We start from the raw sequence: 15,143 nt of genomic DNA, 5'->3' as shown, positions 1-15,143 counted from the left end.
CGCGCGGTTGTGGCAACTCCACAATGCGCGTCCTGTTCTCCGTCCGATCGGAAACCGCGTATGTATCCCGATTCGATTTTCAATTTGACGCCGGGTCCCGGGGGGATTCCAGTCCGCGTCGATCCGCGATGATTTCATAATTGCCCGCCTTCTCTCAATTATGCACGCTGCCCGGTACGTTTCCCGGGACGTGCATTAACCGCGATCCCGGGGCCCGAGGAACGCGAGGAATCTAACGGGCGTGCGGGGATAAATACATGGGGGAGGACGACGCCGTGACGGCCCGGGGCCCGGGCCCCGTTTCCCGCTCCACCCCGTTCCGAGGTAGGTATCCCTCCTGCACCGTCGTGCAACCGAGTGCATTACCGCCCGCCAACCGAGGAGACCCTAGAACTGCCTCGAGAGAGATTCTTCGCGGTTTATAGCTTGTGCGCTCCGCTATCTCTGCCTATCCCTACGCGGCCGGTCCCCGTAATCCGGACCCCGAGCTATCCTACCTCCATCTACGCCAGATTATACCCACTTTATAATGCCCCGTTTCAACGAAGCGAGCGAACAGATCCGAGCTCCTCGGCTCCTTATTCTCCGCAAAACTGACGTTTCGCATGCTAATTCCTCGTAACAACCGTAGGCGTCGCAACAACGACGAAAACGATCAAGACGAAAACTGCGGACGGACTTGGCCGAATCGCGGACACAAAGAAAATCTTGAAAAATTTCGGTATATTGCGATACCCGGGTTTCGTTGGAACACCGTGTTATAATAATACGCGGGGCTGCAGGCGTATTTTCGATGTTTGTCTGGGCGTCGAACGACGCTACGAGCGGGACATCTGCCGAGTATCCCTGGACCCGACCACCCGGGGCCCTACGGGCCTCGGAGCGAAGGCCCACCTGGCCGACGAGACGACGAAGCTGCATCGAAAAGTCTCGGCTTTCGCATTTCTGGCAACAATTTATTATACCTGGATCTCTGTGATCCGCACTGACGAGTGTTGAAAACGTTTTCTTTCTCGATTCGCGTGCGATGTATGTCCGTAAGAGCGTTTGAATGGATCTTGATATTTCATTACGCCTAGACTTACACCCGCAACTTGGAAAGGCTGCGGAGGTGTGAGGGACGGCAATTAAGAGATAAGATCTTAATTGCTAGACCGCGGCGTTCCAATTTGATGTTTGCGTTTCTGACGCAACCGTGATCAGCCGGAGGTAACCACGCCGACTTGGCGAAGGTGAAATTCTTTGCAAAAAAGGGATTTCCAACAACTCGGAAGGAATATATCGTACACGTACTGCGTACACAGAGCACAATTCGAGCTTTCACTTGCGCCCAAAAGGAAGTACCGATCCGACGACGACAATGCAACGCAGCGTTGTAACGAAAAGTATCGAAAGTGCGACGCGGGCCTGTAAAATACGCAGGTGTTTGACGTTACGCGCAAGTTCGGAAATAAAGGGAGATGTTCCGGCGCGCATTGGCGCAACGAGTGATTACATCCACTCTCGAATGGGTTGAGAAAAACGAAAAGTAACGAAACGAAGGGTATAATAAGGCCCTCCTCTTTCCGCGTGGTCCCATTGTCCGCGGCATACAGCCTGACCGGAAGCCGATCTTCTTCGCCTTCGATGTTCCACCTCGCACGCGGCCAAATTCCATTCCATTACTCGAACTCGTCGTTAAAAATTTCGGCGCACGCAATCCCGAAATGCGGGAAATAAGGGCCGCGATGATCTCTGCACTCGTGTCAGGCTATGTGAAAGACCGGCGCTCCGCAGTTGGTCCAGCGGTACGGGGCGCTTGTTTGCCGCCTCGTAACTCTTCGTGCGCAACGTGGCACGGCTATTATTCTTATTGCTGCCGTTGTTATTATCATTGTTGCCGTTACACCTCTCGACGGCTTTCTACTTAATATACACGGCTATCCACGGCTATCCACACCTTGACCGCCGCCCGTTCCCTTCGTTACAACCACGCCGGCTTTGAGCCTTCGACTCTACCAACCTACTATAATACCTACAATGCACGCCCCCCGGGGCAACTTGCGCACACGCGCTAACGCACGGTCTGCGGCAGACTTCCCGCCACCGCGGGTCAAACTAATTAGTCCTCGACTGCGTTAGAACTCCGCGAAGGGGGTTTTATACTCGGGCGATTTGAATTTGACGGATCGATCGATAAGGTTCTGCGGATTCTCAAATAACGTCGAGACACCGAGACTATCTCGTTGACAAGTACTCGAAATCGGATGACGTTCTTAATTTTCGACGGGCAATGACGGCGGTAATTTGTTAGGTAGCGCATTCAATTATCGCATCAATTACACTGATCGTCGGTAAAGACAGAGAGATAGTTTAAATTCTGATATCTTTAATCAAATATCGATATCTTAAAGATCGGTATACATAAATCCACTTTACGATCATATACTCTTGATATACTCGAGGTTCGAAGATTGTTGATCAACGGTGTGAATTTGATAGATTGCGGTATTGATCCTTGGATCATTTGTTAGTATACATTGTAGGCATGTTACGAACGGACCGTGCGCGGATGGTCAAGAATAAAGAATACCGATACATAGAAGAAGATGAAGAAGAAGAAGGAGAAAGAAAACGATGCGCGGGGGGATAAATATGAGAGGCATGCGTGTGCGAGATGAGCCTTTCTCACGGTGCATTGGGATGAAATTATAAGGGAATGAGTTAAACTTGGTCCGAAGAGCCAAGAGGAGGGGAAGGAGTGAGGGAGGGGGGGGAATGCTCGCCGCGAGGAGCGGCTCTGAGGTGCGGCGGCTCGGAGGGCAAAGGGGGAGGGGGGGAGGGGGGAGGGAGAAATCATACTTAATTGATATCACAAAGAGGGCCAGGCGAGTTCCTCTCGTAGAGCCTCTGGCAGGCCGCTGCAGCGCCATGCTTCAAGTCCACCGAACCTATAACGTCGTAATCACTCGCTCTCTCGGGTTAAACGCCTCGCCTTGAGGATATGCCTACCTGCCAGGCTGCCTTCGTACCTTTTGTCGAGGCAGCAGCACACGTTACGTTAATTACTTAGCGACTTTGCGCGGAGAGTACCGCGTGCGTGTACGTAAGGATGATAAGGGGGGCGACGACGACGGGGGCGGGGGGGGGGGGGGGGGGGGAGGGAAGCGGATACCCGCAAAAGAGATACTCGCAGTCGGCTTTCCACCTACGTCGAAATACCCGCGTCCCCGCCGCGGCGTGACCGCGAGTCACGGAGTACTTCGTCATTGGTCCCGGGATGGCAATTTACCGGTAATGACGAGGACATGCTAGACCGGCTGTAAGTATTTAGTACCCCGCCCTACGGCAATACGGTGAACGCGATACTAGTTATAAAGTTGATAGCTGCGGTCCGCGTATGTCTGCATGCGCGTGCAGGTTGTTCCATAGTCAACTGCGCTTTGGGATTTCTCTTCGCGAAGCAGTTATGGGGGAGGAGTATAAGCAAATGAGCAAAGGTTAGCCGGACTTTGTCGGTTTAAAATTGTAGTAATATCAAAGTACGACCGCCCGACCGTCGTTCGTTTCTACATTTACTGTCATTTCAGTAATAAATTGCAATGCCTACTGCACTAGATATATCTCGATGATACTTTACTTATTATTTGATGTAAAATCTACTGTATAATAAATATAGAAGCGATAGATGACAGTAACCGTAACTGATTAAGTGTTTCGAATCATTAGCTAAATGCGTTTATGTTCCATAAAACTTCCTCATTACCCGCACCGTCTGTTATACCGAGTACAATATAAACCCACAGAGTTTTTTTTTTCCGCAGTGTGTACAAATCTCGCCAGGTATATACTTTTCAGTTAAATCAATACAAAATAATTGTGACTAAACATTTCTTCAAGCTCACTCACCGGCATACATAACACTTGCCCGTGAGGTTCTGAACTGTATAAAAGAAGAGCGTAGGCAGGTTGTAAGGTACATAAAAAACGGGTTTGCTCCGAGTCTGACTAGGATACACATTCGGCGTTTCCCTCCCTTCCCCTGAACTTTCTTCTCTTTCTTACTACTCGAGGTTAGTCGCGTCACTTCTCTTCGTCAACACTGTAGTGGGCACGGCATAATGAATAAAAATCGTAGAGGTGATTTGTCGCGCGCTTAATCATTCCCGTGAATCAGGGATCGGGTAATTTGGAGCGCTCATGCCGTTCGGTATATAATGACCGCTGTTTGTACCATATATTTTTTTCATACCAATTCACTTCCACCGCCTTTAACGATTTACACATGTACCACGTTCGTCGCGGCGCGTTAACCGACCGTTAATTAATAATAATTACTTTGGTCCATCGGAGAGGAGCCCTCGCGTTCGAAGATCGTTACGCTGCGGCCAGTAACGCGCCGATAGGTCGTTCACATTCGTAGGATACCGAGTCTCCGCAATTAATCTCCCAAAAAAAAACACTAACGAACGTCTAATTTTTCATCTTGCTAAAATTTTTCGAAAAATCATTCACGATTCGGTGATAACAGATTTGGTCCCAAGGCACACACCTTACGTTTGGGATTAAAGAAAAAAGAAACAGGCACTCCGGGCTTCATTTGTGTCCATTACGTCGTTGTTCCCCTTTCTCACGTCCCTTTTTCGGCCTGTTTTTTTCCCCTTCTTCTATACTTTTTTTTCCAACCAAGCGGCTAGCTAAACCATTCGAGATAGTTCTAGCTTCACGGGGGTTAGCAGCGAGTGGGTTGGAGGGTACCTAATGACAAAATCAATGCGACATAATTAGAAATGGCGGCTAACCGCCTCCACCCCAACGTCCGTCCAACGATGGCCACGAGTGGCGCATACGGCGTGGGCGAAGTCACGGGGTGGCCGAGCCGAGAATTATTGTAAAAACATTTCTTAATCGGATCGATACCCGGGGTCGCGCTCACCTGAGGAAACAACTCGATGTGGACAGCAGGTAAGTGCCGAGTGCAAGTTCTGCACCGCGAGTGCAGTTAGACAGGCTCATTAGCTCGATACTTGGCAAACAGTCCTTGTTTTACGGCAGCCAACGTTCCGAAGACTAGGCAAGGTACGTGTCTCGTCACATACCGACCCTAGTTTCAACGCGCGTGAAACCCACTCCGCCCACCCTTAATAGCTTGGCAATTAATCAAACATGAGAAACAAGACAGGGTTAAACCAATTTTCGACAGAATAACTCAGTTACCAAAGTAGAGGGGGGGGGGGGGGGGGCTTAATTTCTGTACTAATGGTGATGTCATTCAGAACCCGCGTCAACGGTCAAGCTCGAAGTGTTCGGAAGACGCTTGATCCTTTTACTTGACCGATGTTTTCTTCTTAAAATTAGCTTGTTATACGAGTCACGAAAATTCTTATGAACATGAGTACGGCGACGTTACATTGCAAGTGGTCTTTCGCTTACACCGAGTGAGTTAACCGTTCTAATTACGTCGACCAATCATCGGTCGAAATACAGTCACCCTGACCAAACGATTCCGTCGGTACGTGATCAGCTCTAATCAATGTCCGGTATGCGTCCAAGTTAGCATGAATCTGATAACGAGTTAATCGATGCAATAAGAAGAAGAGGAAGAAAAAAAAAGTCCGACGGAACGTTGATACTTTAACACTGTTTAAGAGAGCCTGTTTTACGATCAGCATCGTCGAGACGCAACTGGTTATCAATCTTGCGGTGAAAAAAGAAGACGCGTACGTTGCGTAGAAGGAAAACGTGAAAGATGCATTAGTCACGAGGCGATTGGGATTGAAACGGAATCGGTCTATGAACTCGACCGGTATAACGTATGCGGGCGCATTGTCCGGTGCATGGGATCATATTGCCGCTAATAACCGTCGGCCGACGTGCGGTAATTGCACTCGGCATGGGTTTTCGCACAAGTGTCTCCGCGTCCCCCCTGCATCCAGCATCAGGCGTTTTGTTTCTTATCCTTCTTGCCCTCGCAATCACCATACGAATCGGCAATCACCATTCGATTAGCATTAAATACTCGGGGCGAGTGTCGTAGCGGGCCGCATTGCAGGCAAGGTGGTGGTGGTGGTGGTGGTGCAGGTTCTTTCTTCGGTTCGCCGTTTTTGTAGAAATGAGATACTATCCAGCGCTGCACCGCGACGAAGATCAGGAGACAACAATGATAATTGCGAACCGGCATAGAGGAATCCTGAATAAAGAAAAGGCTCGATCCTGGGCCTCAATGGGCTTTTCGGGCTTTCCTGGAAGCAGGTGACCTGGGCGCAGGTCGCGTTTCGGTCGACGTTGATGCTTCGACTGCTTTTCCTCGTCCAGGTGCACGTTTCGTGCCTGTCCCTTTCCTCCCCTTCATCACCCCCATAAAACCCTTAGCTGGTCACATTGTTGTCGCCTCTGCTAACTACCCACCCGGTCGGCGGCCCCTCTTCGAAAACCAGCCCCACCCCGGGCTCGAACACCGTTTTTCATAAGCGTTATGCGCTTCTCTTTGCCGAGAGGAAAAAAAAAGGCTATTTTTCAACTTTTCGATGGACAATAAGGAGGCAAACGACGACGACGGCGGAAAGCGTCGGTTAGTAACCTGCACCAATACCGCTGGAAGAGGATTCCCGGAAAGAGAGCTGCATAATTCTCATTGTCCTCTCGCGTGGGATCCTCGCTCTCCTCTACCGGCAGCGGGAGATCTCGGGAGGATCAGGAATTCCTCTATTCTTCACCTTGGGTGCAGCATCCATCCCAAGGGTGCCCAGCAGTCTGGTCTTTGTGCCGGTCCGGGACTTCTTCGCGTATATACATGTATATATAAATATAATTTATTTTTTTTTCCAACCAAATTTTTAATTTCTTTCAATGCACCCCGTGACCGATGGATCAGACCCGAGTGTTTCGCACCCCCCAAAGCGTCGTTCACCAACGATTTTAGCGTCGATTTAGCGCCCTTTCGGAACGGCAAGGGAGACCCGGCAAATAGAGACGGTCGAAACGATACTAAACGGCGGGCTGATTCGCCCTCGGATAAAGTCAAACAAGACCTTGGCCACCCTGCTGCCCACCGGCCTCTAGGCGAGAAGGGACTTCTGTTACAGGAAATGCCAACGTTTTATTTATCCCCGAGTATGCCCGTGCAGCCCTCACGATGCATCCAGCTACCCCCAAATCCGGGAATCGGAGTTGGATTGTTTTTTCCCTGTTTCCGGTATCTCGTTATACCTGTAAACCTAATTTCTCTACGTTCTTCGTGAAAATAGTTTGTCAGATCGAGTGGAGGGTAAAAATGTAGATAAATCGGAAGATGGATGGGTCGGAATATCGACGTTTCAAGGGCGCGAGATATGCATTTCGTAGAATTTCGAAACGTAGAAAGTCGGAATGGCAAAGAAAAATTCAATCCTTTCTGCCAGTTACCAATAAATTATCACGATCTCCGGCCTGATTCGAGTAAAATGGAGAATGATTTCCAATGTGTCGAGTTACGTAACGGGTACGAAATAATTTGAAAATATTTACTTTCGTCGTTTGGGTCAGCTCAAGAACAACTACTTGAAAACTAGGCAGACGACGAGGATACCTGTAGAACCTTAGACAATTCGTAAACAAATTTATGACAAGTATTGCAGTTAAATTCTCGGAAGAGTACATAATATGAGAAAGCGTTGCATTGCCCTCACATCCCATCCCAGTCAATTTGCATCCATCCGAACCGAACAGTAATTTGCCTTGGACAGTGCCGCATATAGAAGAATCCCGTACTCATATTTCACCCAACATGTGCGTACCTCGTCTTCGTAATTAGCAAAAGCTGTTTGCCTGCAACTTGTAAGAGTTAAGAACACTACCACCACCCTGTACATCGCAGCAATTTTTCTTTGTCCTTGGTTTAAGCGGCTCGGTAGTAAACTTGGGCCTTTGGTAAGAGGCCCGTTATGCGCCCTTCGATTAGTTGCAACGCCGGCACGCTGCATCTTTTGTCGCAAAAGGTAGAAGGTATACGTCGTGCCGATCTTTGCCTTCCCTGGATCACCAAAACCCGTAACGAAAATAGGCGATAAAAACGTGGCCGAGGGGCCCTATTCGCTTGATTGATGTTCAGTGATTCTTATCGACTTCTATCGATTTCTTACTCATCGTGTGAATTTCCTCAATTTCTAATGTATCAAATGATTTTCATTGCATTTTCGGTGATTTCCGCATTGGATAAAAACACCGAAATTGTTAAAAAAAATCAATGGAAATCACTTAGTAAACTGGAAATAAAGTAAATAATTTTAACTCACTTAGATCGATTTTTAGTGATTTCTTCCACACTGTGTGATTTTTGATTGTTTTCCATTAATTTCCAATGATTACCGAGCGTTCTAGGGGATTTTCAGTGGTTTGCAGATTGGTCAGAATCACAGGAAACAGCAAGAAATCACTGTGAAGCATCTAGAACGGTGGGAAATAATTGAAAATCGATGAAGATGACTTGGTAAACTGAAAACCAACGGCATACCATGACAAGACGGAGACTATTTGTAAGAGAGTGTTAATGAACTGAAACTACGTGGCGTTAATTACCGCAACAACATTTCGCGTCCATTAGCAACGCTTGCCGCGCGATTTCTTCCACGCTATCGCGTGATTTGCAAGTGATCGGCTATGATTTCGTACGATTTCGGTTAAAATCGAATGTGGCGCGTAGCTTGATTGGGGAAAAAAAAGGTCTTACAGATCGCCCCCAGCAAAGGAGCCTGTGGACGGGCGTCGCCGCCTCTTCGTTGCGGGTTACAGGCGTAACGTGCGTAGTTATACCGTGTAGGTATCCTACATAATACAGGTATACATATGTAGGCGCTGCGGTTCAGTGCAGCTCACTAATGTCAGAGTATTATTCAATTAATCATTCAACATCTGAGTCACTTCGATCGTTTACCGCGGTATAGAGAGAATCGCGTTATTGATAGTTGCCCACGAAGAAGCGGCCCTCCGTGTCACGCTGGCTCCGTACTTTCGTCGTACTTCCTTTTCCCTTTTTTCCTCATTTCCATCCCTTTTTTTCGCTTTTTATCCCTTGCCCCCCCTCCCCGCCGTCCGTCGCTCTCCGGGTAATTACACCTCGTCCGCTATGAAATTACCCTTCTTCTCTTATCCTCTCCTCGTCTTTCATTTAACGCACGTGTATCATTTTCCTTTTCCTTATGTATTGTATATATTCCCACGTCAAACGATACGTGTCTCGTTTTTCCCCCTTTTCTCTGTTTCCATTTTTTTTTTTTTTTTTTTTTATTTTTCCTCCCTATTTGTTCCAGGCATGTGCGTATGCACAGCTGTTTTTGCTCCTTCTATCTATACACATTGTGAATCTAATGCCCGGCGAGTGTGTGCCGCGTGTGTATCACTTTAATAAGTGAAAGCCATTATTTGTGTGTGCGTTACACGATCTTGATCGTTTCGTTTGATCCACGTCAGGTAGGTGCCGGTAAAAGACCCGGCTGCATCGGCTATACCGAGCAATTAGTCTTCAGCGAGAAACGATTTTACGGGTGCCTAAATAATATATCGTACACGCGGTATACGCAGTCATACAAGGTGTAGGTATGACTTGATGTATTAAAAGAAAAAAAAAGAAAAGGGAAATTATGTATAAAATCGCCTACGTTGCGATTCGGTTTATGAAAACGTATTTTTTTACTAGTATCACTGTGCAGTCACGTTGGCATAATTCCGTTGATTCGTTTCACTTGTGCAAATCTAATTAACTCGGTTAGTTAATTACTGCTTTGTATAAAATAACGATCACGTATACGGTAATTAACGTGATTATGGATACGCGAATATAGTCGAGTAATCAGACAAGCGTTTTAGTCAGAGTGTATTTTTCTCCTTTTATTTCAAGTAAAACGAGCCGCGAAAATCAAGCTTTCCTTCAAAGGTAATTAAATCTGCCAGTCAATCCTCAAGCAATTGTGAAATTTAGTTTCTATCTTTACGAAGAATCAAAGGAACATTTTATCAGGTTAATTTATAAACTTCAAGCGTTTTTAGAGAGAAGAGCAAAAATAAATGGTAATAGGAATAATAACGGTTAGACATCTAGCGGACCAGAATCAATCGCAGGATCATCGCCTAGAATTGGTCGTCGAAAAATAAAGTTCGTCATAAACTGTCTCATACATAGGTATATGTATATAATATATCTGTCCAAGATCGCGTAACGAACAGGGAATTGACGCGGAATATATCGTTATGCGTATACCTAAATTTGTTTCTCTCTATGTAACATGCTACAGAAGGTGTACTTCGGGGTGTTGTCACGATCTCTCCTGCCAACGCCGCAAGTTCAGTTTATACACGTTATCGGTAGATACGGTTGTCAGAAAAGAGATGAAAAGAAAAAGAAATCGAAGAAAACAGAATGGAATAGAAAAAATAAAAATTGATCTAGCAAATTCAAGGTCGAAGGAGGAAATGTGCACAAAATCAAATCCACAAACTAGCAGTAAGATTGCCTCTGTGTGCGTGCGTGTGTATAGCTTCGGCAAAAACTGAACCCGATTTAGTCTAGCCGCTCCTATATATAGACCCGGTGGAAGGACGATCGAATCGTTCGGTTTATACGTCCGTGCCGTGTGTGCCGCGTGTTATACCTACCTGCACGCCTGCCATACGCAAGTTTCGACACCGTGAAGCGGCGAGGGAACGACGGTAGGAGTCGTAAAAAAAAGAAAAAGAAAAAGGAAAAAAAAAAAAGAGGAAAGATTTACCTGACCTACACACAGGCACACAGGAGAGAAAGAGACAAAGAGAGAGAGAGAGAACACAGGGATGCTGCGGAGGCATTGATCTATCCCAACGATTCTGTGCAGCGGCCACACACGCGTGGATCCTCTGCATGCGGTGCGTGACACTAGTTACAAATTTATACATAAATTTCAACAGGTTATTTCGCGGAAATTTTTCCACATTCGCGATTCGATAAGTACAGCGTGAATATCCGCCCGAATTTATACAATTTGTGATACATTTTACGAAATTACGTCTACGTCACGGCAACAGAGAGTACGTTAAACCGATCGACATTTGTTTCGTTGTTCACGATTGGCCGACTCCTGCAAAAATATTAAACAAGTAACGATCGTTAGGATGCAGCCCGAATTGCATAGACGCAGGTGGATTTACCCTATATATATATATATATATATATATATGTATATTAGGGTGGTCCTTGTTTAGGCTGTTGACGAATTTTTGCCGCCCCATCACTGAAATCAATTTCAAATTATTTAAAGAGTCGCCAAATTTTTTCAGATTCTTACAGCAAGTCTGAGATTTCCTGCATTGTGATCGAAGTTTCTTATGGAAATGACACGGGAAAAACTTTTTTTCGCACTATATATTTTATCGTGAAAATAATAATGTTCCAAAAAATCTGTAACTGCGATGTTTTAGTCGGCATTAGTGATGCTGTATGAAAAAAAAAATACACATCATCGTACAAGGCAATCTAGACGAACTGCACTTCCTCTAAATACAAAAAAAAAGTCAGGTTTCTAGGTTGTGCATTTCGTCTAGATTGCCTGGTACGATGATGTGTATTTTTTCCCAGATAGTAGCACTAATTCTCACCAAAACCTCGCGGTTACAGATTATTTGGAACATTATCACTCTTGCAATAAAATATATACTGAGAAAAAAAGCTTTACCCATGTTAATTTCCACAAGAAACCTCGATCACAATGCGGACCATCTTAGAGTCGATGTAAAAATGTGAAAAAATTAGGAGATTGTTTTCGAATTATTTGAAGTTGATTCGGGGGATGGTCTGGCAAAAATTCGTCAACACCCTGAATAAGGACCACCCTAATGTATGTATATATATATATGTATATATATACGGTATTGCAGGTATGCACGTTTCGATCGTCCGTTGGATATTTTCACGATACGACCGAGGTAAAGAGAGATAATAAGCAGAGATTTGAGAGGAAATAAAGGAAGAGGCGCGAAGAGGCGGTCGGCCGAAGGATGGGATATGACGGAGGTGGTAACGGGCGATAAATAACACCGAAAAACACTGGGACTCGGTTAATACAGCCGCTTCTCGCTCCCGTCACACACACGCGGTGTGTGTACACAACGTGTCCGAGAGAGTCCGGTCTGGTAACGTAGGTTATATACGCCGTGGGCGCCCATTCACGGTTTCGAGTTTTTAATTCATTCGGTGTATTGAACCTATGCAACAACGACATCACGCCTAAGATATGCGAGGGAGTGGCTCTCCTCTCGCATCTGGGCCTTGGACCCGACCCGACCCGACGCGTACGCTATGGTTATCACGATCGCGAACATCGCCGAGGAAAAATTGCACGGGATTCGTATCTGGATCGTCGATCGGAATGACTGGCATTTAATAAGATCTATTAAAAAATACAAAATGCTAGATTTACAGAAAAAAAAAGTTGAGGTATCGTTAATGGGCATACGCTAAAAGTTGAGAGCAAGAATGGTTGTATTGTCAGTGCGACCGATATTCATAAATTCAGATGACGGGTCGTCGCGATGTATGTATCCTCAAAAATGATGGTCACCCTGATAAAACAACTTCTGTCGCTCGCGAATTTTAGCGAATGCGCATTCAAGAATTTATTCGTTAGCAATTCACTCGGGATAAAGTCACTGCGACGACGGATCGTCATTCTCAAATTCTGTGAAATTGAATATTGATGGACGCATTACGAGTTAAACAAATCACCGAAGAGTGAAATAAAACGAATTTATGAGATTTTCAACAAATTTAGAGCGCCTTGAAACAATGCATACCTAGATATCTAACAAGCATCTACTTGTAACACGGATATTTTCTATTTTCGTATTTTCAGAGAAAATATCACAGCTTACAAACATATTAATTTGATAAATATTTTTTGTGGGTAATAAATGCTGATCGGATGAATTAAGTACCAACCAGCTTCCTCGATACAAAGTTCTTGCAATCGCGCAATGAAGCATTTCTCCGTATACTTCTGACCTAGAGACAGCGAAACGTGTTCAGCAATTTTTTTTCCGCCTATAATTCTATCATTGTTTGTCGCCTTGACATCAGAGATGTATATGTTAATATGACTGATGCGTCTGGGTTTGTCGCTTCCAAAAAAACAACACTTTTTACCAGAGGACGACACAAGCCCAGCATCAGAATTCCTGAATTAAACTGACAACAATACGTTACTCGTATCATAATGTCGACGTGTATAATAACTTTTTTCAGAAAAACACAATCGCTTTTTGTATAAAAATCGCTCAAGCCGAGTACTGTATAATTTATATACTGTATTGCGCGTCGCTGGGAGAAGATTTTAAGAGAAGGCCACAAGCATCGGTGCCGAAATAAATCGAAAAAATGGGGGGAACGAAAAAAAAACTCACTATGCATATAACAGATCAACTTTTTCAACCGGGATCGGTAAAACCCAGAAAAACCTACACGGTTTTCTGTTTTTTTTTTTTCCGGGTGAGTAAATTAACGCCAAGCTTGGGTGGTCTGATGACTGAACACTTATAAAACTGCGGACTGAAACAATGTACAGTGACAATGACGCCGCGCAACGATGACGGGTAAAAATGATCCAGATTAGAGTACCAATTTCTATAATTATTTACGCGTCAATACGATCGGGATCTTTTTGTTTCTGTTACAAATAGAAAAATTCCACCAGGTGACGCGACGCGTTTGAGTCTCCACTGAAGGAGAATCATGATAAGAAAAAAATCTGGCAACCCTCGCTTTCGAATCTGTTTCTCATCCGCTTCCTGCACCGCCTATTTCTCTCTCTGTCTCTTTCTCTCTCTCTCTCTCTCTCTCTCTCTCTCTCTCTCTCTCTCTCTCTCTCTCTCTCTCTCTCTCTCTCTCTCTCTCTCTCTCTCTCTCTCTCTCTCTCTCTCTTCGACACTAAACCTGCCCGTTGATACGCAGCGGGCATAGTACTGTTCTTTTTATGCCCCCCTACCCGAAGGGTAGAAAAAGGGCGCGATACGATCCCCGATAAGATGTGTCCAACGGCCAGATAGTCGCACTCCGGTGCTGCGATCGTCCTTACACCTTCCGGAGAGCGGTAGAAAAGGACAGAGAGTCGGCCATCCATCCTTTTCTCCCCAATCTGCGAACCACGAATCCATTCGTTCTTTTCTCTCTCCGCTAAATTAGTGGAATTCAAACGAGCCGCGCTGGAAGACGACGACGACGGTCAGAGTTTTACTACGAATTGTGAATAATTCTGGAAACGATATGTGTAGGTACATAAGGGCGTCGGCGTCGAGGAGAAGGTGAGATGAGATGAGATGAGATGAGATGAGATGAGATGAAACGAGACGCGAGAGCGAATCCCTCCCGAGGGTCCTGCAGGGCATCGAAGAGTTTCGGAGGCGAGGTTCGTATATAAACGTATGTGGAAGAATTTGAATTCACCACTATTAATAGACCTCGATATATGTTGCCGACATCGTCGTCGTCGTCGTCGTCGTCGTCGTCGTCGAAGCCTGCATGCTTCGGTCACAGTATATTAATCGTGTCTCGTTTAAGCGTAACGCGTGAGCGGCATACAGACAATATTTTACGTCGGTAACAATAGATACCGGTATCACACGCGCCTCTACATGCACAGAGTTTCGTGCACTCGACATGTGTGCCCATTTGATGTACGTATAATACAACGATAATCGTGCTCGGCGACGTCTCACGCTATATGTTACAGGGCCTTCAATCTCCGTTCTGCGCAATGCTCAAATCTCAAGAGACACTCGATAGATTATACACTGATCGCAGTCAATTAGCTCCTGTTATTTAGATTCCCCGATATACTACAATTCGACCCCTGCTATCAGTCGGAATGGTAGAAACACGAGAGAACGAAGAGAAAAAAGGAAATTAAGATTGAGGGGAAAATAACAAGAAGTCAAGTTAACTTGTAATACGTACCCCATTATTGGAGGCTAGCAAGAAAAAAAGAAAATTGCTTGTCCCTGTTTCTAGACAAATTTTGCATGCGTAATGTGTGGATTTTTAACATGACGCGTTAAAGGTAAAACGTGGGAATTCCATCGCTTATTTTCTCGTTCTAAACATCCGTTTGAATACGATCTCTTTCTCGATCGTTTTAATCCACTGCGACGAAGAAACAGTGAAGCAA

At 45.6% G+C, this 15,143-nt stretch overlaps 1 protein-coding gene across 1 annotated transcript in view; it reads right to left on the bottom strand.

Annotated features, from left to right (window-relative positions):
• The window catches only part of LOC107219451 (zinc finger homeobox protein 4), a 169,219-nt gene that overhangs the window by 76,591 nt on the left and 77,485 nt on the right, over positions 1-15,143 (bottom strand). The gene's annotated exons all lie outside the window — the stretch shown is intronic.

This window comes from Neodiprion lecontei, chromosome 3 (genome assembly GCF_021901455.1).
Source record: "Neodiprion lecontei isolate iyNeoLeco1 chromosome 3, iyNeoLeco1.1, whole genome shotgun sequence".
NCBI classification, from domain to species: Eukaryota; Metazoa; Arthropoda; class Insecta; order Hymenoptera; family Diprionidae; genus Neodiprion; species Neodiprion lecontei.
Note: the sequence above shows the minus strand (reverse complement) of the source record. Positions and strands in the feature narration are given on the sequence as shown.